Source organism: Cherax quadricarinatus, chromosome 87, assembly GCF_038502225.1.
Source record: "Cherax quadricarinatus isolate ZL_2023a chromosome 87, ASM3850222v1, whole genome shotgun sequence".
In the NCBI taxonomy this organism is placed as follows: Eukaryota; Metazoa; Arthropoda; class Malacostraca; order Decapoda; family Parastacidae; genus Cherax; species Cherax quadricarinatus.
The window spans coordinates 12,920,043-12,947,756 of record NC_091378.1 but is presented as its reverse complement, the minus strand read 5'-3'; the positions used below and the strand labels follow the sequence as shown (position 1 = coordinate 12,947,756).

The 27,714-nt window shown below is 43.8% G+C and overlaps 1 protein-coding gene across 1 annotated transcript in view; it reads left to right on the top strand.

Moving 5' to 3' along the window:
- Positions 1–27,714, top strand: part of LOC128703810 (TBC1 domain family member 14) — a gene marked incomplete at its 3' end in the record, with an annotated part of 456,580 nt that overhangs the window by 218,886 nt on the left and 209,980 nt on the right.

Here is a 27,714-nt window from a genome sequence, read left to right as displayed (position 1 = left end):
AACCAAAACCATTTACCAACAGCTATTATAACTATCTTGTTAAATCAAGCATTTTAAAGAGAATAAACTCAAGACAGCATAGTATTACTAGATTAGGCTATTAAAGTAATGCAGCTTCTCTCAATTCTGCATCTGGCATAGTAGTAATTTTGAACAGAAATCCAAACTTGTCATTGAGATTCTGGTAGATTTCTTTTCTTTTCACCAATTCTGTAATCAGTGAATCCAGAATGACGAAGTATTTCATTATTTATTTTTGTTTTGATTAATTTTTAAAAATCAATTTTACTCTCCAAACACTTGAACTTTTTAGGTAGGGACCCCTTTGCACTTGCACCATGTGCGCAGTCTTGGATGAGCCCATGAACCCCTTGGACCGCGGGGCCCCCAAATGCACAGGGCCCTAGGCAAATGCCTAATTTGCCTATGCGGTAATCCGGCCCTGTACATATGTCATTAGCTACGTACATTACACCCTCCAACAGTATATCATGTTCAAGTTGTTAGGCATCTTAGACAAGGTAACTTAAGAGGTTTACAGTTTTTCCCCTTCAAGGTTTTCCTCTATAACTAGAGAACGTATCATTCGATCAACTTCAAGTTTTCAATACCTGTGTTCTCTAACTAGGTAAAGTCCGTACAGTTATTGCTATGTGCAGCTTCCTTCTGGTTAGTTTTATATACAGTGGCTACAAAAAAAAAATCTATTCACGAGATTTTGGTGCATACATTTCTCTTGCGTTTCCACCATAGTGATGACTAGTGTACTGGAGCCCGTCTTGCTCCATTGTTCCTCCATTGTTCCCCATCATACCACGCTTCATTGCACTGCCAGAGCTCGGTCAGGAAGGCGGTCTACTACGTTATTCCTCAATGCCACTTTTTCACTCTACACGAACTTTGCCACACTATAACTCCACTGTGGTCAGAATGGGTCGAACTAAACTTTCCATTGCAGAGAAAACCCGTGCACTCATCCTATTAGAGCAAGGCATCTCTGTGATACGTGTAGACACAGACCTGAAGGTGACTGGGAAGGCAATTTACAACCTCAAGAAAGCACCGTACCACCCAGGAAATTGGGCTCTGTGTCCCCCAAAAAGACTTCTCTTCGCACAGACAAGATCCTGAAGAGGGAAGTGTTATTAGTGCCTGCTATAAGAGCCGCAGACCTCAAGAAAAAGCATCCTGCACTCCTGAAAGACGTGGCAGTGCGAACCATTCAGCACCGACTGCTAAAGGACCTGAAAATGCCTGCTCGACGTGCCGCCAAGAAACCCATGCTGATGCCATGAAGAAGAAACGGCTTCAGTTCTGCAAGAGGTACAAGGATTGGACCTCAGACCAGTGGCATCAGGTGATGTTCAGCGATGAGAGTACCTTCAGGCTCATCAAGAGCGGACTCCAAGACCGTCTATTGTCCCAGTGGTGTGTCCCGTTATGACCCGCGGTACGCCGTGAAGACAGTGAAGTATCCTAACAGTGTTATGGTCTGGGGTGCTTTTAGTGGTTATAAGGGCAGGGGTGGTCTATACTTCCTTCCTAAGAGCATTACGATGAAGGGAAGTAATTATATCGACATTTTGGTACATTCGCGAATGTGATTTTTTATGCATGATAGTGCCCCTGCCCATAAGTCGAAAGCAGTGCACAAGTTCCTCGAGGACAATAATATCCTATCGAGAATACCTGGCATGTGATGAAAAATGAGATTGTAAAAGCTCGAGCCACCAACATCACGGACCTGAAGGAGGCATGGACGAGGCCTCCATCAACGCCAATCATCAATAGCATGCCCATGTATTCTCTCCCAAGTCCAGACTCGTGGGCCTACATATTCATCAAAAATTGCAAGAAACTACTATCTCGGACCTTCATTGTTTTACGGAAGAAGCTGGCCATAGGTGTCATCTCACAGGCATGTAAAGCCACTTGTGTTGCCCCACTTCACGCAAGTGGCAGGTAAATCATTCATGAAAAAAACTATATATATATATATATATATATATATATATATATATATATATATATATATATATATATATATATATATATATATATATATAGTAGCGCTAATTTCACATATAATCTTCGAATGCAAACTAAGAAACAAAATTCCCAGTCACATGTAATGGCATCAGGACAAGCAGGACAACATGAGTTTAGAGCAGGTCACTTGCGTCATTCACAACTGTGAACACTGGTTTAGCAAAAGCCTTCGACCAATGCAACCATGATGTGATAGTGCACAAAATGCTTGCAAAATGAATAACTGGAAAAGTGTGGACAGATGAATATTGAGCTTAAATAAAACCCAGAGTTGTAAACAGTGAAGTTGGAAGCTGCCACAGCACTCGCCCAACTCCTTAATATTCTTATATCCGACATAGACGAGGATATAAATCATAGCACACTAACATCCTTTGTTGATGACATCAGAATGTCTGTGAGAGTAGCATTCATCGAAGGCAGCCAACTTCAAGCTGATATAAATTAAGTTTTCCAATCGGCCAGAGACAATATGATATTCAATGAGGACAATTTTCATTTGATTTTCTATGATTAATGGAGGAAATAAAGTTTGAAATGGATTATTAACCATTCACTAGTGAAAGTTCCATGTGCAAGACTTGATGATGTCAGATGATCTTAGCATTCAGGGATCACAAGAATGTTGCCGTTGCTGTCACAAGGAAACTTCTAGGCTGGATAGCTTGGGCTTTCAAGAGATTCTGAGCCGTTAGGTAAGACACATATGCAACAGTTAGGTATCTTTAGGTATCGAAATAAAGATACCTAACTGTTGCATATGTCTTACCTAACAACCTGTCGGTATTTTATACCATTTTAATGTTCATTCAGATTCTGAGCCAGTGATGATGCTCTTAATAATCACTTGTTCTTCTCATACTAGATACTACTGGGTACTAGCGGCTCCTTGTAAGGCAGGCAAGATTCCTGAGCTCGATAAAGTATAACTTTCACTACCGTATATATTCAATCATACATCTGAACTACTGGGAACATTTGAAGTATCTTCAGCTCTGTTTGTTTGGACGTGGCAAGAAGAGTACCTCGTTATTTACACCTGGAAAATCCTGAAAGGACTGGTCCCAATCCTGTAAACCAGAATCACTCCATGTGGAAACAGACTTGCCAGATTGTGTAGTGTAACTTTAATAAAAAGCAAGGGCGCCTCGAGTATACTAAAAGATAACTTGATGGATGCCAGAGGTCCCTGACTTTCCTACATAGACTGTTTTGTGCTTAAGGGAAATTACTAACATGGTATCCTGCTTAACATACCATTGATATTACATACCACTGACAGCTGTAACAGTCTGATAAGATTTTGATCCACCAGGATGGGTGGTCTGGGTCTTGAGAAGCGGGAGCGTTGACCCCGGAAAGCATCCTCCATGCTCAGGTATCTTAAATGGTAATTTCCCTCATGGACGACTGATGAGTGTTAAAAAGTTTTGGTCCCTCTACACTTACTGTGTTATCATTTAGTGCACTTACTTTTTATTCTGGGTATTTTGCCCTATCTGTCAGGTCTCTAGCTTTCATACGGAGGGATTTCTATATGCAGAATTGGGACCAATCTTTTTAATTTTTTGTAGGTGTGAGCTATGATGTATCGTTCTCATTTTCATTTCGGAGAGAGAATGCAAGAGTTTCCATTACTTTAAGTGTTACTTAATTTATACGGGCAGTGACGGTTCTTTGTACATTTTCCAGATTTGCAGTTTCACTTGTCTTGAATGAGGCTCTTAGTGTACACTAATATTCCAGTCTAAAAGAGTATTATCACTGGCTTTTCATCTCTGTGCTCTGAGGGTTCTAGTTGTCGTGCCTATCATTACTCTTCCGTTCTCTTGAGTGAGTTTATTTTACATTTCGTTATGTTTTTCTACTGTTTGTTTTCTCTTGCGGGGTAAAGGATATTTGTCATTATTGAACTGGAAGGCACAATTGTTTACATTAGCCTAGAGATGTACTGTGCCCTCAGTGGGTGCCACTTTCATACAAATTCTGATATTGTCTGCATAGGATGCACGTGATGGACAGCAACAGTTCAAGCTAAACGACATCAATGATGGCGCAGTTGCAACCTCGAGTGTTGTTGATGAAGCCAAGTGTCCCCAGGATGTGACTCACTAGTCACTGGTAGCCACTTGGGGAGGGGGAGGGGGGAAGAGGGATAAGGAGGGCTACAAATGGAAGTGAATATAAATATTCCTGTTCATTATCGCACCTACGTCCCGGTTGTGATTTCGTGTATAGGGCAAGGAGGATTAACATCTTGTAGGAGTGAGGAAGAGCCAGTTGTGAGTGTGGGGGAAGTTCGTGAGGCAGTAGGTAAAATGAAAGGGGGTAAGGCAGCCGGGATTGATGGGATAAAGATAGAAATGTTAAAAGCAGGTGGGGATATAGTTTTGGAGTGGTTGGTGCAATTATTTAATAAATGTATGGAAGAGGGTAAGGTACCTAGGGATTGGCAGAGAGCATGCATAGTTCCTTTGTATAAAGGCAAAGGGGACAAAAGAGAGTGCAAAAATTATAAGGGGATAAGTCTGTAGAGTATACCTGGTAAAGTGTATGGTAGAGTTATTATTGAAAGAATTAAAAGTAAGACTGAGAATAGGATAGCAGATGAACAAGGAGGCTTTAGGAAAGGTAGGGGGTGTGTGGACCAGGTGTTTACAGTGAAACATATAAGTGAACAGTATTTAGATAAGGCTAAAGAGGTCTTTGTGGCATTTATGGATTTGGAAAAGGCGTATGACAGGGTGGATAGGGGGGCAATGTGGCAGATGTTGCAGGTGTATGGTGTAGGAGGTAGGTTACTGAAAGCAGTGAAGAGTTTTTACGAAGATAGTGAGGCTCAAGTTAGAGTACATAGGAAAGAGGGAAATTATTTCCCAGTAAAAGTAGGCCTTAGACAAGGATGTGTGATGTCACCGGGGTTGTTTAATATATTTATAGATGGGGTTGTAAGAGAAGTAAATGCGAGGGTCTTGACAAGAGGCGTGGAGTTAAAAGATAAAGAATCACACATAAAGTGGGAGTTGTCACAGTTGCTCTTTGCTGATGACACTGTGCTCTTGGGAGATTCTGAAGAGAAGTTGCAGAGATTGGTGGATGAATTTGGTAGGGTGTGCAAAAGAAGAAAATTAAAAGTGAATACAGGAAAGAGTAAGGTTATGAGGATAACAAAAATATTAGGTGATGAAAGATTGGATATCAGATTGGAGGGAGAGAGTATGGAGGAGGTGAATGTATTCAGATATTTGGGAGTGGACGTGTCAGCGGATGGGTCTATGAAGGATGAGGTGAATCATAGAATTGATGAGGGGAAAAGGGTGAGTGGTGCACTTAGGAGTCTGTGGAGACAAAGAACTTTGTCCTTGGAGGCAAAGAGGGGAATGTATGAGAGTATAGTTTTACCAACACTCTTATATGGGTGTGAAGCATGGGTGATGAATGTTGCAGCGAGGAGAAGGCTGGAGGCAGTGGAGATGTAATGTCTGAGGGCAATGTGTGGTGTGAATATAATGCAGAGAATTCGTAGTTTGGAAGTTAGGAGGAGGTGCGGGATTACCAAAACTGTTGTCCGGAGGGCTGAGGAAGGGTTGTTGAGGTGGTTTGGACATGTAGAGAGAATGGAGCGAAACAGAATGACTTCAAGAGTGTATCAGTCTGTAGTGGAAGGAAGGCGGGGTAGGGGTCGGCCTAGGAAAAGTTGGAGGGAGGGGGTAAAGGAGGTTTTGTGTGCGAGGGGCTTGGACTTCCAGCAGGCGTGCGTGAGCATGTTTGATAGGAGTGAATGGAGACGAATGGTTTTTAATACTTGACGTGCTGTTGGAGTGTGAGCAAAGTAACATTTATGAAGGGGTTCAGGGAAACCGGCAAGCCGGACTTGAGTCCTGGAGATGGGAAGTACAGTGCCTGCACTCTGAAGGAGGGGTGTTAATGTTGCAGTTTAAAAACTGTAGTGTAAAGCACCCTTCTGGCAAGACAGTGATGGAGTGAATGATGGTGAAAGTTTTTCTTTTTCGGGCCACCCTGCCTTGGTGGGAATCGGCCAGTGTGATAATAAAAAAAATAAATAAATAAGTTTTAGACTTTTGAATATAGGTGGAGTATGCTGCCGGGAGTGGGAATTTGTTATCATTCTGCTAATTCGGCAGAGAACACCATTGCTTTCCTCTCCCTTGTAACCCCTTGACCCCCTAATCCCTCTTCTTCTTTCCTCTTCTCCCCCCCTCCCTACCTCCCTCCCTCCCTCCCTCCCATTTCCCTCCCTATAACAAACACCCACCTTCTCTCTCTCTCTCTCTCTCTCACACACACACACACGCACACCAACACCAACACCAACACCAACACACACACACACACACACACACACACACACACACACACACACACACACACACACACACACACACACACACACACACACACACACAGCAACCAGCAAGACTGGACCTAGTATTCACCTTGAGTAGTGCAGATATTGAGGACATCACATACGAAAGACCCCTTGGGGGCCAGCGATCATGTGGTTTTAAGCTTCGAATACACAGTAGAGCTACAAATGGAGGGGGAAGCAGGAAGGCCAGGGCAAATGAAGCCAAACTACTAGAAAGGGGACTACAAGGGAATGAGGAACTTGCTGAACCGGGTTCAGTGGGACAGAGAACTGACAGGGAAGCCAGTTAATGAAATCATGGAATATGTAACAACCATGTGCAAGGAGGCTGAGGAGAGGTTTGTACCCAAGGGTAATAGGAATAATGAAAAATCCAGGATGGGCCCATGGTTCACCCAAAGGTGCAGGGAGGCAAAAACCAAGTGTGCTAGGGAATGGAAGAAATATAGAAGGCAAAGGACCCAGGAGAATAAGGAGAGCAGTCGTAGAGCCAGAAATGAATATGCACAGATAAGAAAGGAGGCCCAACGTTAATATGAAAACGACATAGCAGCGAACACCAAATCTGACCCGAAGTTGTTGTACAGCCACATCAGGAGAAAAACAACAGTCAAGGACCAGGTAATCAGGCTAAGTAAGGAAGGAGGAGAGACAACAAGAAATGACCGTGAAGTATGTGAGGAACTCAAGAGATTCAAAGAAGTGCTCACAGGTATGATAACAGATTCCATCTTTCCAATGGGATATCAGATATTGAGGAAAGACAGAGGGGGTGGAGGAGTGGCACTGCTGATCAAAAACCAATTGGATATTGAGGAGGTAGAGAGAGGAGACAGAGGAGAAGCGAGAGATTACATAGTAAGAATGCTTCAGTCTGGAGGTCCCAAGGTGGTAATTGCAGTGATGTATAACCCACTACAAGACAGCAGGAGGCCAAGGCAAAAATATGATGAGAGTAATAGAACGATGGTTGACACTGGCCGAAGTGGCCAGAAGGGCTAATCTTTTCAATATATCACTAAAAACTGGCATAGTACCAGACAAGTGGAAAATGGCAAATGTTATACCTATTTATAAAGCAGGTCCTTAGCTTCGAACTATAGACCAATAAGCCTTCCAAAGTTGGTAAATTTATGGAGTCAATAATTGCCGAAACAATTCATAGCTATCTTGAAAGGCATAAATTGATTAATGAATCTCAGCAAGGGTTTACAAAGGGGCATTCCTGTCTTACGAATTTACTGACTTTCTTCTCTAAGGTATTTGAAGAGGTAGATCATGGTAATGAATATGATGATGTGTATATGGACTTCAGTAAGGCTTTCGATCGAGTTCCACATCAGAGACTATTGAGGAAACTTAAGGCACACGGAATAGGAGAAATTTTTTTCTGGGTAAAGGCATGGTTGACAAATAGGCTGCAGATAGTTTGCATAAATGGGGAGAAATCAGAATGGGGGTACATCACAAGCAGTGTTCCACAGGGGTCAGTGTTGGGTCCCTTGTTCACAATCTACATGAACGACATAGATGAGGGAATAAATAGCGACATAAGAAATTTGCTGATGACACCAAAATAAGCCATCCAATTCATTCTAATGAGGACATTAGAGCACTCCAGGATGATTTGAATAGACTGATGCAGTGGTCGGAGAAGTGGCAGATGCAGTTTATTATATACAAATGCAAAGTTCTAAATGTTGGCCAGGACAATAACCATGCCACATATAAACTAAATAATGTAGATCTTAATATTACGGATTGCGAAAAAGATTTAGGAGTTCTGGTTAGCAGTAATCTGAAACCAAGACAACAGTGCATAAGTGTTAGCAATAAAGCTAACAGAATCCTTGGCTTCATAGCAAGAAGTATAAATAATAGAAGTCCTCAGGTTGTTCTTCAACTTTATACATCCTTGGTTAGGCCTCATTTAGGTTATGCTGCACAGTTTTGGTCACCGTATTACAGAATGGATATAAATGCTCTGGAAAACGTACAAAGGAGGATGACAAAGTTGATCCCATGTATCAGAAATCTTCCCTATGAGGATAAACTGAGGGCCCTGAATCTGCACTCTCTAGAAAGGCATAGAATTAGGGGGGATATGATTGAGGTGTATAAATGGAAAACAGGAATTAATAAAGGGGATGTAAATAGCGTGCTAAAAATATCTAACATGGATAACACTCGCAGCAATGGTTTTAAATTGGAAAAATTCAGATTCAGGAAGGATATAGGAAAGCACTGGCTTGGTAATAAAGTTGTGGATGAATGGAACAAACTCCCGAGTACCGTCATAGAAGCTAAGACGTTGTGTAGTTTTAAAAATAGGTTGGATAAATACACGAGTGGGTGTGAGTTGGACGTAAGTGACGTGTCTGACCTCACTAGGTCAGTGAGGTCAGACGGTCAGTGAGCTTAAGCCGATAGGGGAATTGGACCTGCTTCGCATAGGCCAGCAGGTCTGTTGCAGTGTTCCTTTCTTATGTTCTTATGTTTTTAAGGGCTCATGCAAGCAGGGCAAAGTTATTGATCATGGGTGGCTTCAACCAGAAGGAAATCGATTGGGAGAACTGGGAGCCACATGTAGGTCAAGAAATGTGGAGGGATAAGATGATGGAGGTGGTATTGGAAAACCTCATGTACCAACACGTAAGGGACACTACCAGAGAGAGAGAGGGGAGGATGAGCCAGCTAGACTGGATCTAGTATTCACCTTGAGTAGTGCAGATATTGAGGACATCACATATAAAAGACCCCTTGGGGCCAGCGATCATGTGGTTTTAAGATTCGAATACACAGTAGAGTTACAGGTGGAGGGGGAAGCAGGAAGGGCCGGACGAATGAAGCCAAACTACAAGAAAGGGAACTACACGGGAATGAAGAACTTCCTGAACAGGGGTTCAGTGGGACAGAGAACTGGCAGGGAAGTCAGTAAACGAGATGATGGAATATGTGACAACAATATGCAAGGAGGCTGAGGAGAGGTTTGTACCCAAGGGTAACAGGAATAATGAAAAAGCTAGAATGAGCCCATGGCTCACCCAAAGGTGCAGGGAGGCCAAAACCAAGTGTGCTAGGGAATGGAAGAAGTATAGAAGGCAAGGGACCCAGGAGAATAGGGAGAGCAGTAGTAGAGCCAGAAATGAATATGCACATGTAAGAAGGGAGGCCCAACGACAATATAAAAGTAATATAGCAGTGAAAGCCAAATCTTCCTGTTGTGAAATTAACGCGAAGTAAAGGACAAATTTTGAAGGACTGGAGTGTACCAGTGTGTGTTGCAAACAATCTTCAGAGACAGCCTGCAACGTACGAGACACACTCCTACTTCAATCAAGATTGCGAATACCGGATACTGGGGTGACACTTGAGGGTCAGCTACAAAAACCCAGGTATGTCTAGGCAGGCATGCACCTAGTTAGGTTGGCCGCACAGCAGATAGGGTATGTCACGTCTGCGCTTACCTACACACCCCGTCATCTGCAGGCCATTGAGCCCAAAAAAGTATGTGAAGCATCATTTCAGCAGTAATGTGCAATGCTGATACCTATACTCCTTTGGAGCAATTATTTAATCATAATTTAATTCCTACAGCCTAAGGGCGGTAACATCGACCGCTCCATAGAATGTTCTGGAGGCCGCTCCAGGACGTTGAGCTGTCATAAGATTAGCTTAATGCAGTCCATTTATTTGCTTGTCGTAGTATGCTACCAGTCCCTTACAATGTTTGTCTCCGTATAGTTGTCTATCATGACTTATTGGAGCTCAACACAAGCCCACATGTTCTCTCGTTAAAAAATTCTTCTGCAAGCTGTGTTTTTGTTTTATATTTGTCGTCAGTACCCTTTTTCATGCCAGAATATCGAAGTTGCAAGTAAAGCTTGTTTTTTTGTTGCCGATCCTGATAAAGGAGATTAACTGTTAACAAACTTTATAGACAAAATTTGAAGACAACGTTTCACTCAGTGCTAGAGATGCATATCTCGTCGGTTGTCCAGAACGAAGTCGAAACGTTGTCTAAAGTTTCCTCTCCAGATTTGTATTTGTTTCAGTCAGGGGAATTGTGACGTTTATTCTTGGAGGTGGAAGATGTTTGTGGTCATTCATTCAGCCTCTGGCAATAACACTAATTTTGTTTTAGTGTTTTCGTGTACAAGTGTATCGTGTCTTGTGTCAGACTCACACAGCCTGAGGTGTGTTGTGTCAGACTCACACAGCCTGAGGTGTCTTGTGTCAGACTCACAGCTTGAGGTGTGTTGTGTCAGACTCACACAGCCTGAGGTGTGTTGTGTCAGACTCACACAGCCTGAGGTGTCTTGTGTCAGACTCACACAGCCTGAGGTGTGTTGTGTCAGACTCACACAGCCTGAGGTGTGTTGTGTCAGACTCACACAGCCTGAGATGTGTTGTGTCAGACTCACACAGCCTGAGGTGTGTTGTGTCAGACTCACACAGCCTGAGGTGTGTTGTGTCAGACTCACACAGCCTGAGGTGTGTTGTGTCAGACTCACACAGCCTGAGGTGTGTTGTGTCAGACTCTCACAGCCTGAGGTGTGTTGTGTCAGACTCACACAGCCTGAGATGTGTTGTGTCAGACTCACACAGCCTGAGGTGTATTGTGTCAGACTCACACAGCCTGAGGTGTGTTGTGTCAGACTCACACAGCCTGAGATGTGTTGTGTCAGACTCACACAGCCTGAGGTGTGTTGTGTCAGACTCACACAGCCTGAGGTGTGTTGTGTCAGACTCACACAGCCTGAGGTGTGTTGTGTCAGACTCACACAGCCTGAGGTGTGTTGTGTCAGACTCACACAGCCTGAGGTGTCTTGTGTCAGACTCTCACAGCCTGAGGTGTGTTGTGTCAGACTCGCACAGCCTGAGGTGTGTTGTGTCAGACTCACACAGCCTGAGGTGTCTTGTGTCAGACTCTCACAGCCTGAGGTGTGTTGTGTCAGACTCACACAGCCTGAGGTGTGTTGTGTCAGACTCTCACAGCCTGAGGTGTCTTGTGTCAGACTCACACAGCCTGAGGTGTCTTGTGTCAGACTCACACAGCCTGAGGTGTGTTGTGTCAGACTCACACAGCCTGAGGTGTGTTGTGTCACACAGCCTGAGGTGTGTTGTGTCACACAGCCTGAGGTGTGTTGTGTCACACAGCCTGAGGTGTGTTGTGTCAGACTCACACAGCCTGAGGTGTGTTGTGTCAGACTCACACAGCCTGAGGTGTGTTGTGTCAGACTCACACAGCCTGAGGTGTGTTGTGTCAGACTCACACAGCCTGAGGTGTGTTGTGTCAGACTCACACAGCCTGAGGTGTGTTGTGTCAGACTCACACAGCCTGAGATGTGTTGTGTCAGACTCACACAGCCTGAGGTGTATTGTGTCAGACTCACACAGCCTGAGGTGTGTTGTGTCAGACTCACACAGCCTGAGATGTGTTGTGTCAGACTCACACAGCTTGAGGTGTGTTATGTCAGACTCACACAGCCTGAGGTGTGTTGTGTCAGACTCACACAGCCTGAGGTGTGTTGTGTCAGACTCACACAGCCTGAGGTGTGTTGTGTCAGACTCACACAGCCTGAGGTGTGTTGTGTCAGACTCACACAGCCTGAGGTGTGTTGTGTCAGACTCACACAGCCTGAGATGTGTTGTGTCAGACTCACACAGCCTGAGGTGTATTGTGTCAGACTCACACAGCCTGAGGTGTGTTGTGTCAGACTCACACAGCCTGAGGTGTGTTGTGTCAGACTCACACAGCCTGAGGTGTGTTGTCAGACTCACACAGCCTGAGGTGTGTTGTGTTAGACTCACACAGCCTGAGGTGTGTTGTGTTAGACTCACACAGCCTGAGGTGTGTTGTGTTAGACTCACACAGCCTGAGGTGTGTTGTGTCAGACTCACACAGCCTGAGGTGTGTTGTGTCAGACTCACACAGCCTGAGATGTGTTGTGTCAGACTCACACAGCCTGAGGTGTATTGTGTCAGACTCACACAGCCTGAGGTGTGTTGTGTCAGACTCACACAGCCTGAGATGTGTTGTGTCAGACTCACACAGCTTGAGGTGTGTTGTGTCAGACTCACACAGCCTGAGGTGTGTTGTGTCAGACTCACACAGCCTGAGGTGTGTTGTGTCAGACTCACACAGCCTGAGATGTGTTGTGTCAGACTCACACAGCCTGAGGTGTGTTGTGTTAGACTCACACAGCCTGAGGTGTGTTGTGTTAGACTCACACAGCCTGAGGTGTGTTGTGTTAGACTCACACAGCCTGAGGTGTATTGTGTCAGACTCACACAGCCTGAGGTGTGTTGTGTCAGACTCGCACAGCCTGAGGTGTGTTGTCAGACTCACACAGCCTGAGGTGTGTTGTGTTAGACTCACACAGCCTGAGGTGTGTTGTGTTAGACTCACACAGCCTGAGGTGTGTTGTGTTAGACTCACACAGCCTGAGGTGTGTTGTGTTAGACTCACACAGCCTGAGGTGTGTTGTGTTAGACTCACACAGCCTGAGGTGTGTTGTGTTAGACTCACACAGCCTGAGGTACGATGAGTCGTACGGTAGTACGTCCCCAAAACTGGTATAATAATAGAGTAGTGAGTCCAGGTGTTCACCTTGGCTAGGGCGATGATGCAAGGTTACTTGCCCAACTGATCACCACCCTCCCCCTCCCCGCATCTACCACCAGGGGTACCACCTACCTCACTGGCTAGAGTAATTCTCTCACAATGGCAAGCTCCTTGGTTCGATTCCCTCGCACGGACAAATATATTTGGCCGGGTTCCTTACACCCTTGCTGCTCCTTCCCATCTAGTAGTCAAAACAGCGACACTTAGGGTCGCTTCCGAGAATGAATGTGAAAGGCAACTCCTGTACCTGCTGGTATGTTATATTCTGTGTTAAACTACCCCAGTACCTGCTGGTATGTTATATTCTGTGTTAAACTACCCCAGTACCTGCTGGTATGTTATATTCTGTGTTAAACTACCCCAGTACCTGCTGGTATGTTATATTCTGTGTTAAACTAATCCAGTACCTGCTGGTATGTTATATTCTGTGTTAAACTAATCCAGTACCTGCTGGTATGTTATATTCTGTGTTAAACTACCCCAGTACCTGCTGGTATGTTATATTCTGTGTTAAACTAATCCAGTACCTGCTGGTATGTTATATTCTGTGTTAAACTAATCCAGTACCTGCTGGTATGTTATATTCTGTGTTAAACTACCCCAGTACCTGCTGGTATGTTATATTCTGTGTTAAACTACCCCAGTACCTGCTGGTATGTTATATTCTGTGTTAAACTACCCCAGTACCTGCTGGTATGTTATATTCTGTGTTAAACTAATCCAGTACCTGCTGGTATGTTATATTCTGTGTTAAACTAATCCAGTACCTGCTGGTATGTTATATTCTGTGTTAAACTAATCCAGTACCTGCTGGTATGTTATATTCTGTGTTAAACTAATCCAGTACCTGCTGGTATGTTATATTCTGTGTTAAACTAATCCAGTACCTGCTGGTATGTTATATTCTGTGTTAAACTAATCCAGTACCTGCTGGTATGTTATATTCTGTGTTAAACTAATCCAGTACCTGCTGGAATGTTATATTCTGTGTTAAACTAATCCAGTACCTGCTGGAATGTTATATTCTGTGTTAAACTAATCCAGTACCTGCTGGTATGTTATATTCTGTGTTAAACTAATCCAGTACCTGCTGGTATGTTATATTCTGTGTTAAACTACCCCAGTACCTGCTGGTATGTTATATTCTGTGTTAAACTACCCCAGTACCTGCTGGTATGTTATATTCTGTGTTAAACTACCCCAGTACCTGCTGGTATGTTATATTCTGTGTTAAACTACCCCAGTACCTGCTGGTATGTTATATTCTGTGTTAAACTACCCCAGTACCTGCTGGTATGTTATATTCTGTGTTAAACTACCCCAGTACCTGCTGGTATGTTATATTCTGTGTTAAACTAATCCAGTACCTGCTGGTATGTTATATTCTGTGTTAAACTAATCCAGTACCTGTTGGTATGTTATATTCTGTGTTAAACTAATCCAGTACCTGTTAGTATGTTATATTCTGTGTTAAACTAATCCAGTACCTGTTGGTATGTTATATTGTGTGTTAAACTAATCCAGTACCTGTTGGTATGTTATATTCTGTGTTAAACTAATCCAGTACCTGCTGGAATGTTATATTCTGTGTTAAACTAATCCAGTACCTGCTGGAATGTTATATTCTGTGTTAAACTAATCCAGTACCTGCTGGTATGTTATATTCTGTGTTAAACTAATCCAGTCCCTGTTGGTATGTTATATTCTGTGTTAAACTAATCCAGTACCTGTTGGTATGTTATATTCTGTGTTAAACTAATCCAGTACCTGTTGGTATGTTATATTCTGTGTTAAACTAATCCAGTACCTGTTGGTATGTTATATTCTGTGTTAAACTAATCCAGTACCTGTTAGTATGTTATATTCTGTGTTAAACTAATCCAGTACCTGTTGGTATGTTATATTGTGTGTTAAACTAATCCAGTACCTGTTGGTATGTTATATTCTGTGTTAAACTAATCCAGTACCTGCTGGAATGTTATATTCTGTGTTAAACTAATCCAGTACCTGTTGGTATGTTATATTCTGTGTTAAACTAATCCAGTACCTGTTGGTATGTTATATTCTGTGTTAAACTAATCCAGTACCTGTTGGTATGTTATATTCTGTGTTAAACTAATCCAGTACCTGTTAGTATGTTATATTCTGTGTTAAACTAATCCAGTACCTGTTGGTATGTTATATTCTGTGTTAAACTAATCCAGTACCTGTTGGTATGTTATATTCTGTGTTAAACTAATCCAGTACCTGTTGGTATGTTATATTCTGTGTTAAACTAATCCAGTACCTGTTGGTATGTTATATTCTGTGTTAAACTAATCCAGTACCTGCTGGAATGTTTTATTCTGTGTTAAACTAATCCAGTACCTGTTGGTATGTTATATTGTGTTAAACTAATCCAGTACCTGCTGGAATGTTATATTCTGTGTTAAACTAATCCAGTACCTGCTGGAATGTTATATTCTGTGTTAAACTAATCCAGTACCTGCTGGAATGTTATATTGTGTTAAACTAATCCAGTACCTGCTGGAATGTTATATTCTGTGTTAAACTAATCCAGTTCCTGCTGGAATGATATATTCTGTGTTAAACTAATCCAGTACCTGCTGGAATGCTATATATTGTGTAAAACAACTGCAGTACAACTTTCTCTTGTCCCCATCATTTCCTCCCACCTGCAGCTTATTTCCCCTCCCTCTCCCTCTTCTGTCTGCCCTTCTTCCTGCCTCCGCTTTTCCCTGAGTAATGGTATTGTAGCTATGGAGAAGCTCTTAGATCATAGGGATTATAAAGAACCTGGGAATGTGAGGTAATCAGGCTTGGTGTGAGGAAGGGGAGGCAGTAGGACTATATTAGATGAGTTCTTCACGTTTATCAAGGCACCTCCATCAAGTGTCTGAGTGTTGTGTTCGCTTGTACATGTTTGCAGGGCTCGATACTTGGGTCCCTCAATATGAACCTGTTTGATCACACCTTCATCCACTGGGAGACCTCGTCTGGGACCGGGTCGCTTGGGCGCTGACAACCAAAAAAAAGTCCTTCAAGCTACGTGTCCTTGCCAACGCCTCTAACTTCGACTGATGTTACTAGTTTGTGCTCTAGTGAGACATATCATACCTTAGCTTATAACTGTGTATAGAGTTTGCATCTTTTTCCACATTTAGTAAACTTATATCCTTTGCAGGTGGAGACATATGGGCGGGTCTCCTCACACCCACTGCCCTTGTTAACCTTCAGTACAGTGGTACCTGGATGTTAGTTGATCGTTGTGGGTCGCATCCTGGGGAATAGTCACGTACTACAAACTGCTTAGTAACTCCGGTGTCTCTAGTTACCTTTTTTTTTCCCCCCCTTCCCTTTATGTACCCGTGTTGCTGGGCCTCGCTTTTCAGTCTTATTATTTAAACCGAATATCTTATATAAAGTAATCATGTTGCCCTAGTTCTCTCTTCTAGACTCGGTATGTTCTGTTCCTTTAGTTTATTTCTGTGTAGTGCGGGTGAGTGGGGAGTATACGTGGACGAGGAAGTGTGACGGGGAGGTAGAAGGTGGATAGTGGGGATGGGGGGAGACGGGGAGCAGTTTCACTCACAAACAACAGTGTGGGTGAGGTGGAAGCTTAAGAGGAGAGTGAAGGGTGAAGGGGAAGTGCATCAACAGACAAATGCAGTGTGGGTGAAGCAACAGGTGAGGCGGGGGTAGGAGCGGTGAGGATAACCTCCAAATATTGATTCTGCTAATAATGTTGTGTATACGAACACAACCAACTACTCTCACTTTCCTTCCCAACCTTTCCTCTCTCTCTCTCTCTCTCTCTCTCTCTCTCTCTCTCTCTCTCTCTCTCTCTCTCTCTCTCTCTCTCTCTCGCTCTCTCTCTCTCTCTCTCCCTCCCTCCCTCCCTCTCCCTCACCCTCCCCCCCCACTCTCTCTCTCTCTCTCTCTCTCTCTCTCTCTCTCTCTCTCTCTCTCTCTCTCTCTCCCTCTCCCTCTCTGAGACTGACACACACACACACACACACACACACACAGACACACACACACACACACACAACGGAGACATGCCGTACACGAAGGCCCTATCAGACCCACGTGGGGCCAGGGAAAAGACGATGAGCACACTGAGATCAAACGACAGGTCTGAAGACAATGATGGAAATTCAAAGTCAGGCGCAGACAAGGGGATGGTAAGCAACAACGGAGACATGCCGTACACGAAGGCCCTATCAGACCCACGTGGGGCCAGGGAAAAGACGATGAGCACACTAAGATCAAGCGACAGGTCCGAAGACAATGAAGGTTTGTTATATGCAGAGATTCTAACAGCCAACTGCAGTAGCAAGGGACAGCTGGCCAGGAAAGACAGTCCACTGAGAATAGAAGTTTCAGATATGACAGGGACTGAAGGCAAGAACATGTCAATGGAAGGAAATAAAATGCCTCAGAGGACGCAGATGGAGACTCAGTGGGAGGAGGAAAGGGCGAGGTCAGTTTTTGTGTACGGGCTCCAAGAAGCCAAGGGGGCCAACTTTGAAGAAATAAAACAGGAGGAGAAAAAAATGATTGAAGGCATCATGAAAACAATAGGGGAGGGCAATATGACCCAGGTGACAAATTTTCAGAGAATTGGGTGGTTTGCGAGTGGAAGGATACGGCCTGTCAGAGTAACTTTCAAGGAAGAATCAGTTCGAATCAGGATTCTGCAAGAGAAAGCAAGACTGAGGGACAAAGAGGGGTACCAGAGAGTATACCTCGACCGCGACAGAACACAAGAAGAAAGGACTACACTGAAAGAGAGGGTACAGAGACGCAAGGAGGAACGAGAAGCAATGAAAATGAGCAGGACCCAGACACAGGAGGAAGGGCAAACACACCCCACAGAATCTCCCACCAAAAGACCCCACCCGCGACATTCCCAACGCAACTGAGCAACCTATACTACAACCCACTCACTGTTCCCTCTGCCACCAACCCCCATATCACAAACCTCACCCCAACAGCTGTCCCTGTCCCCACCCCCACCAACACATACCCCACCTACACCACAGCCCCATATAGGCCCCCACCAAGGCTCTCGCTCCCCCAACCCCAATATACTTGCATGACCACAATGATAGAAAAGAAACTAAAGGTTTGGTACACAAACGCGGATGGAATAACGAATAAACATGAGGAGTGGAATGAAAGAATCAGTGAAAAATCCCCAGACATCATAGCAGTCACAGAAACAAAACTCGCTGAGACAATAACAGACACAATCTTCCCAACAGGATATCAGATCCTGAGGAAAGATAGAAGGAGTAGAGGGGGAGGAGGGGTTGCACTGCTCATAAAACACCAATGGGGATTTGAGGAAATGGAAGGCATGGACATGATTGGAGAAAGAGACTACATTGTAGGTACAATTCAGTCCGGAGAACATAAAGTAGTCATTGGAGTGATGTATAACCCACCACAGAACTGCAGGAGGCCAAGAGAGGAGTACGAAGAAAACAACAGGGTGATGGTGGACACACTGGCTGAGGTGGCAAGAAGAGCTCACTCGAGCAGAGCAAAGTTACTGGTAATGGGCGATTTCAACCACAGGGAGATCGACTGGGAAAACTTGGAGCCACATGGGGGTCCCGAAACATGGAGAGCCAAGATGATGGATGTGGTACTTGAAAACCTCATGCATCAACATGTCAGGGACACAACCAGAGAGAGAGGGGAGGATGAGCCAGCAAGACTGGATCTTGTGTTCACCCTGAGCAGTTCAGACATCGAGGACATCACTTACGAGAGGCCCCTTGGAGCTAGCGATCATGTGGTTCTGAGTTTTGACTATATAGTAGCGTTACAAGTGGAGAAGGTAACAGGAACTGAAGGGGACAGGCCAAACTATAAAAGGGGGGACTACACAGGTATGAGAAACTTCCTGCAGGAGGTTCAGTGGGACAGAGAAATGGTAGGAAAATCAGTAAACGAGATGATGGAATATGTGGCAACAAAGTGCAAGGAGGCAGAGGAAAGTTTTGTTCCCAAGGGAAACAGAAATAATAGGAAGACCAAAACGAGTCCTTGGTTTACCCGAAGGTGTAGGGAGGCAAAAACTAAGTGCAACAGAGAATGGAAAAGGTACAGGAGGCATAGGACCCAGGAAAACAAGGAGATTAGTAGAAGAGCCAGAAACGAGTATGCGCAGATAAGGAGGGAGGCCCAGCGACAGTATGAGAACGACATAGCATCGAAAGTCAAATCTGACCCGAAACTGTTGTATAGCCACATTAGGAGGAAGACAACAGTCAAGGACCAGGTGATAAGGCTGAGGAAAGAAGGTGGAGAACTCACAAGAAACGATCAAGAGGTATGTGAGGAGCTCAACACGAGATTTAAGGAAGTATTTACAGTAGAGACAGGAAGGACTCTGGGGGGACAGACCAGATGGGGACACCAACAAGGAATACACCAACAAGTGTTGGACGACATACATACAGATGAGGAGGAGGTGAAGAAACTGCTAAGGGACATCGATACCTCAAAGGCAATGGGACCGGACAACATCTCTCCATGGGTCCTTAGAGAGGGAGCAGATATGTTGTGCGTACCACTTACCACAATCTTCAACACATCCCTGGAAACTGGGCAACTACCTGAGGTATGGAAGACGGCAAATGTAGTTCCCATTTTCAAAAAAGGAGACAGAAAAGAGGCACTAAACTATAGACCTGTGTCATTGACGTGTATAGTATGCAAAATTATGGAGAAGATTATCAGGAGGAGAGTGGTGGAGCACCTGGAACGGAACAGGAGTATAAATGCCAACCAGCACGGATTCACGGAAGGCAAATCCTGTGTCACAAACCTTCTGGAGTTTTACGATAAAATAACAGAAGTAAGACAAGAGAGAGAGGGGTGGGTTGATTGCATCTTCTTGGACTGCAAGAAGGCCTTTGACACAGTTCCTCACAAGAGATTAGTGCAGAAGCTAGAGCATCAGGCGCATATAACAGGAAGAGCACTGCAATGGATCAGAGAATACCTGACAGGGAGGCAACAACGAGTCATGGTATGTAATGATGTATCACAGTGGGCACCTGTGACGAGCGGGGTCCCACAGGGGTCGGTCCTAGGACCAGTGCTATTTTTGGTATATGTGAACGACATGACGGAAGGGTTAGACTCAGAAGTGTCCCTGTTTGCAGATGATGTGAAGTTAATGAGGAGAATTAAATCTGATGAGGACCAGGCAGGACTTCAAAGAGACCTGGACAGACTGGACACCTGGTCCAGCAAATGGCTTCTCGAATTTAATCCTGCCAAATGCAAAGTCATGAAGATAGGGGAAGGGCACAGAAGACCACAGACAGAGTATAGGCTAGGTGGCCAAAGACTGCAAACCTCACTCAAGGAGAAAGATCTTGGGGTGAGTATAACACCGAGCATGTCTCCGGAAGCACACATCAATCAGATAACTGCTGCAGCATATGGGCGCCTGGCAAACCTGAGAACAGCATTCCGACACCTTAGTAAGGAATCATTCAAGACACTGTACACCGTGTATGTCAGGCCCATACTGGAGTATGCAGCACCTGTTTGGAACCCGCACTTGATAAAGCACGTCAAGAAACTAGAGAAAGTACAAAGGTTTGCAACAAGGTTAGTTCCAGAGCTAAGGGGAATGTCCTATGAAGAAAGATTAAGGGAAATCGGCCTGACGACACTGGAGGACAGGAGGGTCAGGGGAGACATGATAACGACATATAAAATACTGCGTGGAATAGACAAGGTGGACAAGGACAGGATGTTCCAGGGAGGGGACACAGAAACAAGAGGCCACAATTGGAAGTTGAAGACACAAATGAGTCAGAGAGATAGTAGGAAGTATTTCTTCAGTCATAGAGTTGTAAGGCAGTGGAATAGCCTAGAAAATGACGTAGTGGAGGCAGGAACCATACACAGTTTTAAGACGAGGTTTGATAAAGCTCATGTAGCGGGGAGAGAGAGGGTCTAGTAGCAACCGGTGAAGATTCGGGGCCAGGAGCTAGGACTCGACCCCTGCAACCACAAATAGGTGAGTACAAATAGGTGAGTACACACACACACACACACACACACACACACACACACACACACAAACACACACACACAAACACACACACACACACACACACACACACTTCAATGGATCAGGGAATACTTGTCAGGAAGACAGCAGCGAGTCATGGTACGTGGCGAGGTGTCAGAGTGGGCACCTGTGACCAGCGGGGTCCCGCAGGGGTCAGTCCTAGGACCAGTGCTGAACTACAGGCAGAACTACAAAGGGATCTGGACAGGCTGCAGACCTGGTCCAGCAATTGGCTCCTGGAGTTCAATCCCACCAAGTGCAAAGTCATGAAGATTGGGGAAGGGCAAAGAAGGCCGCAGACGGAGTACAGTCTAGGGGGTCAGAGACTACAAACCTCACTCAAGGAAAAAGATCTTGGGGTGAGTATAACACCAGGCACATCTCCTGAAGCGCACATCAACCAAATACCTGCTGCAGCATATGGGCGCCTAGCAAACCTCAGAACAGCATTCCGACATCTTAATAAGGAATCATTCAGGACCCTGTACACCGTGTACGTTAGGCCCATATTGGAGTATGCGGCACCAGTTTGGAACCCACACCTAGCCAAGCACGTGAAGAAACTAGAGAAAGTGCAAAGGTTTGCAACAAGACTAGTCCCAGAGCTAAGAGGTATGTCCTACGAGGAGAGTTTAAGGGAAATCAACCTGACGACACTGGAGGACAGGAGAGATAGGGGGGACATGATAACGACATACAAAATACTGAGAGGAATTGACAAGGTGGATAAAGACAGGATGTTCCAGAGATTGGACACAGTAACAAGGGGACACAGTTGGAAGCTGAAGACACAGATGAATCACAGGGATGTTAGGAAGTATTTCTTCAGCCACAGAGTAGTCAGTAAGTGGAATAGTTTGGGAAGCGATGTAGTGGAGGCAGGATCCATACATAGCTTTAAGCAGAGGTATGATAAAGCTCACGGCTCAGGGAGAGTGACCTAGTAGCAATCAGTGAAGAGGCGGGGCCAGGAGCTCGGACTCGACCCCCGCAACCTCAACTAGGTGAGTACACACGAAGGAAAACACTACACAGTCTCAGAGTAAGATCATTTAGGACAGGCTAGAAAGCAGTATTGTGTTGATGAGTGATAGAGCCAGGAGTCAAATTTCCATCTTCTCTGTCTTCACAAACACGTATTTACAAACATACGTTCCATACACTGAGCCACAAGCTAGGAGAGGAATCAGCAGTGAATGATAAAAGTCGTACCGTGGATCAAGTAGTCCTTCAAAGACCTGTGGCAAGTAAACCAAGTAAACGTACCAGCTCACTAAGAGATAAGTGCAAAGGGTCCAAGACTTTTCAGCATTCTCTCTCCATTTGTATAGATAATTATTCTTCAAAAAAAAAAATCTGACTTCAAAGGAAACTTAATTTACTTATTCAGAGGGTTCCAGATCAACGTAGTTGTGGTGCTTGTATTGGACTTTGTCCTTCTAGTGTCAAGTGTCTGATTGAAAACGTCATCAAGCAAGAGGTCTGGTCCAGGACCGGGCCTCAGTGCCGGTGACCCAGGAAACCATCAACACATAACAGAACAAAGTATCATGGTGAGCGACAGTAACAAATGGGGTCCCTCAAGGATAATAATTCCTGATATGTAAATCACTCGAAAAATGGGATCGAATTCTACGTGCCTCTGCAGATGAAGTGACACTATTAATAAATACAAACATGTAAGGAGAGACATTAAGGACAGGTTGCAGTGGTGGTCAAGCAAGTGTCTGCTAGAGTTAACTCTGAAGAAGATAAATTAGTAGCATCAAGTCGTGATCATCACACCCAACATATGGCCGGAGAGTACATTAAGACTTCAGCATACAGTACATGACTAACGGTTCTCAGAAGGGCTTCAGAACCCCAAGTAAGCAGTCATGTAGAACATTGTACATTAACAGTGAGTAGAAACATTAGAATGCATAGAAGAGAGAATCCAAAATGAAGGAAATTAGAACACGCAGGAAATAATTAACATATAACCTACAAACCTTGAAAAATGGACAACATAATCATGCACACGACACCTATATCTTTATAGATGTATAAAATACCAGTAACACAAGTACTTTGTGTTTCTTAGAGAAGCATCCCAGATTCATGTGTTCACAAGGCAGGCAGCAGAGCGATGGAAAAAAATAGAGACCAGTAGTACTACCCGGAGAGTGTTCCGAGGGTCAACGCCCACGACCAGACCGGGTGTATCAGGTCCTGATCAACTAGGCTGTTGGTGCTAGTCTCACGAAGTCCATCGTAAGTACCACACCCCAGCTGATCAGGCACTGACTTGAGAAACTTGCTCAGTTCCAACTTGAATACAGCCAGGCCTCTGTTGGTAATGCCATCCTTGTGAATGAAGTGAAGGCATTGAAAAGTCTTGGTACCTTTACACTTGCTGAGTTTTCTTAGTGTACTCATTGTTCCCCTGCTTTTAGCTGGGGATATTTTGCACCGTTTGCCAAGCCTCTTGCTTTCATGGGGAACGATTTGTGTGTAGAGGTTTCATACCAGTCCTCCTAGAATTTTCCAGATGTAGATTATTGTGTACCTCTCGCCTACATTCCAAGGAATAAAGAGTGAAGAACTTCAGATGTTCCCATTGAAGAGTCTCTGCACATTCCCCGGACCTGCAGTTTCGCCTGCCTTGAACGGAGCTGTTGGAATACAGTAGTGCTCTAGCTTATAAAGAAGTGACTTAAAAGTATTATTATTGGCTTAGCATCCCTTGTTTTGAAAGTTCTAGTTATCCATCTTATTTTTCTTGTTGTAGTGATAGTGACATTGTTGTTACCCTTGAAGTTGACATCTGACATCATCTTACACTCTAATGAGTAATTCAAGTTTGTTTTATAATCCGTTCCATTCTTTATTTCCCCAATCTTTCCATAAAGGAGTAAGTGAGAGTTGTCCTCATTGAGCATTACCTTGTTATCAGTGGCCTTCTAAAACATTTTGTTTATATCAGCTTGGAGTGTTGCCGTGTGCTCATTAGATACTACTGTCAAATAGGTTCTAGTATCATCTTCATAGTATGATATGGTGCTATAATTTATGCCTCTGCGTCGGATATGAGATCGAAAAATAAAACAAGGGCAGGTATCGTGCCTTGGGAAACCGATTCACTATGTCAGAATCTAATTTCACTCTTCACTATTGCAATTTCGTTTCTGTTCGTTACAAAATTAAATATCCATATGCCCACCTTTTCAATTATTCCTCCTGCATGTATATTGTGTTCGCTAACACTATGACCAGACTTGCCAGAGACTTTGGCAAAGTCTTTGTATAATACATCTGCATTTTGTCTTCCACTGCATCCATGACCACGTCCTAATGGTCCAGTAGTTGCGAGACGGGAGTGATCTGTTGTAAATCCATGCTGCCTTGGGTTGTACAAATTTTGTGAATCCATGCGGATTGCAATATTGCTTCTTAAAACTCCTTCAAAGGTTTTTATAATGTGGGACGTTAGTGTTCTCGGTGCATAGTTCTTTGTTATTGTTTTGTTGCCGCCTTTGTGGAGTTAGGCTATATCCTTTGTTTTTAACGACTGGCGGATGCCCCCCACCCCTCCCCATGTTCAGGCTCCTTAGAATATTTAAGACGTGACAGGGGCTTCTTGCAGTTCTTGATGAACATGGAGTTCCATGAATCTGGTTTTGAGGCAGGGTGCGTGGGCATGCTGTCCATGGCTCTCAAAGTCAAGTGGGGGTTAGGGTTATGTCAGAAATTTTTGAGATGTTGACAGTGTTTTGAGTTTCGATCATGAAGAATTGGTTGGGATCATAACTTTTAGTCTGAACACAGAGTAATATTAAGACTTCAGTATCTCTATCATTTCTTTACTATCGCTAGTGTAAGGTCTGGCTTGTTTGAGTAAGGGCCTGATGCTGGATGTGATTTTGCCCTGGATTTTGTATATGAGAAGAATCAATTTGGATTTCATTCAATTTCTGAATTGCATTTAGCTCCACCTGTCTTTCCTGGACTTTGTATGATTCACTCAGTTTATGTTCACCATCTTGTATTACTCTAGCCAGCATTTCCTTCCACACTTCACAAAAATATTTTATATGGTGTTGAGGTGCCAACCTACTGATCTTATAGAAGAGACTCAACTGCACAAAACACATCGACGTGGTTTTAAAGCAAGAAATTCACTTAATAAGACACAATATGTGGTTTATTACATCTAATTGAGATTACGTGTCCTCCTATAGGGATGTTATCAGTTTTTACAGAGCCTGGTAAACAAGGGAGAATTGATAAAATCCCTGGTGGGCGAAACGTCTTTATATCGTAAACCACATATTGTGTCTTACTAGCATACTTGTTGGTATATACTTACATTGGTATACAGTGTTTGATTTACCAGGAGGAATGGTCTAGGACCGGGCCGCTGGGATCTTGATCCCTTGCAGCATCCTTCACGTATCCTGGAAGGTCAGACTTATCATAACTTTAATTAAGAGCACTCTGAAAAAAAATCACTGAGGCTTTGAAAGGAAATCAATACTCAGATGTGATTTATACTATTTTTTTTATTAAAGCATTTGACAAATGTGACCATTGAGTGACTCGATGGTCCAAAACTGACCGAAACATCATCTGAAGTTTCTTCTCCAGATTGCAGGATAATAGTGAGGACAATAGACGTACCAAGAAGATTAGTGATATCAATATTTAGGTTTCTGACAAACATGAAAAATTGTTGCGAACAAAACAATGCAATATGTTGTCTTAGCATAATAAAAAGTTCAGGACACCAAGGCACGGTCCTGGCGCCTTTACTGTTTCTCAGAGATAAAAACACTAACAATAGCTTCTTGTCATCCTTGGAGAACGATACCACAGTAAGTATAAAGTCACCTTGGTACAAAATAAGAAAATTAGAGATGTCAATAAAAGTTGAAATAAAAGACAATCACATGATGTTTAATGGTGAGAAATTGTATAATACATAGATATGAAAATAAAGAAATAAATTCTAGCGCAGGATACATGACACAGATAATCTCATAGAACGAGGGGAACATAATAATAGTTGAGTTATTCAGAGATGGCAGTAAGGCGAGTGTAGCGAAGACCGGGTTGTCATGGTACAGTTTACGAGACACTTCTGATAACATTCCTCGTCCAAGACTCATTATCCTTCTACCAGAAGATGTAAGATTTATTGCCGGAAGAAAGCAGAAGTCTTCAAGAGGACATTGAAATTGTCCCTGCAAAAAGTGTCACATGAGGTAGGTTGTGTAGGCCTGTAGAAACAGCTAGGTTGACCAGTTAATAAATATTTGTGGCATCAGGGTTGGCTGCGAAGATAGAACCACCCTTGAAACAGGTGAGGTATGTTACAGGTATCATTGTGTCAAGACCACAATTATCACTGATAATTAGTTCAGTTTTCCCACTGTTTAATCTTGTTTTCATCTCAACATTTTTATCGCCAAATATTTTTAAATGTAACTTGATTTTTTTGTACTAAAATGAATACACTTTGTGTGTTGCTACCGTAGTGTATATAATATACATTGTGGAACACAAGCAGTGTGTTGCTACCGTAGTGTATATAATATACATTGTGGAACACAGTGTGTTGCTACCGTAGTGTATATAATATACATTGTGGAACACAAGCAGTGTGTTGCTACTGTAGTGTATATAAGACACATTATGGAACACAAGTAGTGTGCTGCTACCTTTGATATACCTTTGAAGATTTTCGAGAGTATATCTACTCTCTGAGCCCGGCCATGGGCCAGGCTCGTCTGGTGCTTGCCTGGTCAGCCAGGCTGTTGCTGCTGGAGGCCCGCTGCCCCACATACCCATCACAGCCTGGTTGATCTGGCACCTAGTGAAGATACTTGTCTAGTTTCGTCTTGAAGACTTCAACACTTGTTCCAGCAGTGTTTCCGATATCTTCTGGTAAGATATTGAAAAATCTGGGACCCCGGATGTTGATACAGTGTTCCCTTATTGTCTCCACCGCACCCCTGCTCCTTACTGGGTTTATTTTACATTTCCTCCCATATCTCTCACTCCAGTATGTTGTTATGGCAGTGTGCAGATTTGGGACCAAGTCCTCGAGTACCTTCCAGGTATATACTATCATGTACCTAAACCATACCCCCGGCCGGGATTGAACCCGCGGTCATAGAGTCTCAAAACTCCAGCCCAGTTTGTTTGCAATCGTGTCATTACGATTTCTTGAGTCATCATGTACCTCTCTCTCCTCCGCTCCAATGAGGACAAGTTCAAGACTTGCAGGCGTTCCCAGTAGTTTAGGTGTTTTACTGGCTCAATGTGAGCCGTAAACGATCTCTGTATTTGTTGCTGCTCCGATATTTCTCCTGCCCTGAACGGGGCGGTCAGCACTGAGCAATATTCTAAGTGAGGGAACACTAGCGATTTGAAGAATGTCACCATCGGCATTGTTTCCCTTGTTTTGAAAGTTCTCAATACCCACCCCGTCATCTTCCTGGCTGTCGTGATCTTTGTCTTGTTATGGTCTTTAAAAGAAAGGTCCGCAGACATAATTATTCC